Source organism: Rhinoderma darwinii, chromosome 3, assembly GCF_050947455.1.
Source record: "Rhinoderma darwinii isolate aRhiDar2 chromosome 3, aRhiDar2.hap1, whole genome shotgun sequence".
In the NCBI taxonomy this organism is placed as follows: domain Eukaryota; kingdom Metazoa; phylum Chordata; class Amphibia; order Anura; family Rhinodermatidae; genus Rhinoderma; species Rhinoderma darwinii.
This window is the reverse complement of record NC_134689.1, coordinates 157,086,666-157,088,130: the sequence shown is the minus strand read 5'-3', so window position 1 is coordinate 157,088,130 and position 1,465 is coordinate 157,086,666. Positions and strand designations below refer to the sequence as shown.

Sequence of the window (1,465 nt, the reverse complement as noted above, 5' to 3'; positions counted from 1 at the left end):
CAATAATTCTGGGACAACCCCTTTTAAGGGGTTAAATAAAATTATCGATAACCAAAAATGCTAAACACCATTTTTAATATAATTCATGTTAATGTTTTTTGCTGTTGAGGTTTGCGCAGTAAACTTTTATTAAATTTGTTAATAGTATTTCTATCCTCCAAATTTACCTAATTCATTCTATTTGGAACATTTTTGTATTCCCTTTAAGGAATTATTACTAATAATTTCCTAGCGCATGTCTGTAACAAATGTCCTAACAACCGGCAATATAAGAAGACTTTCCTTGGGTCTATTTAGTCCCAATCAACGTGCTCAACCGGAACATTCACCCCGCTGTGCTGTAATGTATTAAGTGCTCAGCAACCCTGACATCATACATGGTGCATAAACGGGTTAAGAATTAAATAGTCAAATATAACCCTGTTACAATGTAGCACTCTGTATAGGCGCTACTATATACTTATATACATTTCCCTGTAGTGTTGATGATTGAAGATACAGTGTAGAAGCTTGTGTCTGTTGCTGTGATGATGTCACAATAGTGGGTGTGGCTTGGAGATGACATCACACAGTGTGTCTGGTGCTGTGATGATGTCACAATGGTGTGTTCGGCTTGGACATGACATCACACAATGTATTGTGACATCATGGTGGTATATAAGGGGCGCCATCCACCTGCAGCCTTTTTCTGGATTACCATATTTTGGTGACAGGAGATTCTTCTTGGAGACAATGAGGTTTATTCTTCTACTTGTGTTTCTGGATATAATCCACCCAACACATTGTGTTTCACTGCCGGTGAGTATTTACCTTTTATTACACCCTGAACCCCTGGACCAGGCTGTACTGTGGGGGATGGGATATATGTGAATATACTGATCTCCTTGTGTCTTCCAGGACTTTTCATACTGGATTAATGTCATTCTGACCTATGAAAGTCCAACCCAACACCTGAGGCCATGGAAGTTTGAGGTAAGTCTCCATTCTCTCCGTATAATAGATGAAGTCCTATTCCTCATGATAAGATTAGGACATTCTTTGTATATATATCTGTATCTTCTTGTCTGGGATCGAATATCAGATCTTGTCTTTCAGGACTTCCAGTCGGAGGACATCGTTCCTCACATAAGGATAATATTACAACTCTATGGGGTGAGTGATAATTCCAGTATAATACTTTATTATTATTATACTTCATATAAAGCACCAGTCCATCTATAAAACGACTTATACATAGGGGTGCATACTAAAGAGGGGGGACCGCGCACATTTATTATGGAGCTCCTCACGATGTACCGAATGGCCCGGAGGGCACAGCACACATATAATATGAAGCTCCTCCTCATGTACAGAACGGCCGGGGGCACAGCACACTTATAATATTGGGCCCTTCCCCTTGTACACAGCAGCACATATATACATCACTAACGTTCCCTGCCCCCACTGTACACAGTCCCATGTAACA

General features: G+C 40.1%; 1 long non-coding RNA gene across 1 annotated transcript; it reads left to right on the top strand.

Moving 5' to 3' along the window:
* Positions 1-705: 705 nt before the first annotated feature.
* Positions 706-1,227, top strand: LOC142747902 (uncharacterized). The gene is made up of 3 exons (XR_012882089.1): positions 706-798; positions 898-972; positions 1,096-1,227. It is a non-coding gene; the product is annotated as an uncharacterized LOC142747902 (long non-coding RNA).
* Positions 1,228-1,465: the final 238 nt, after the last annotated feature.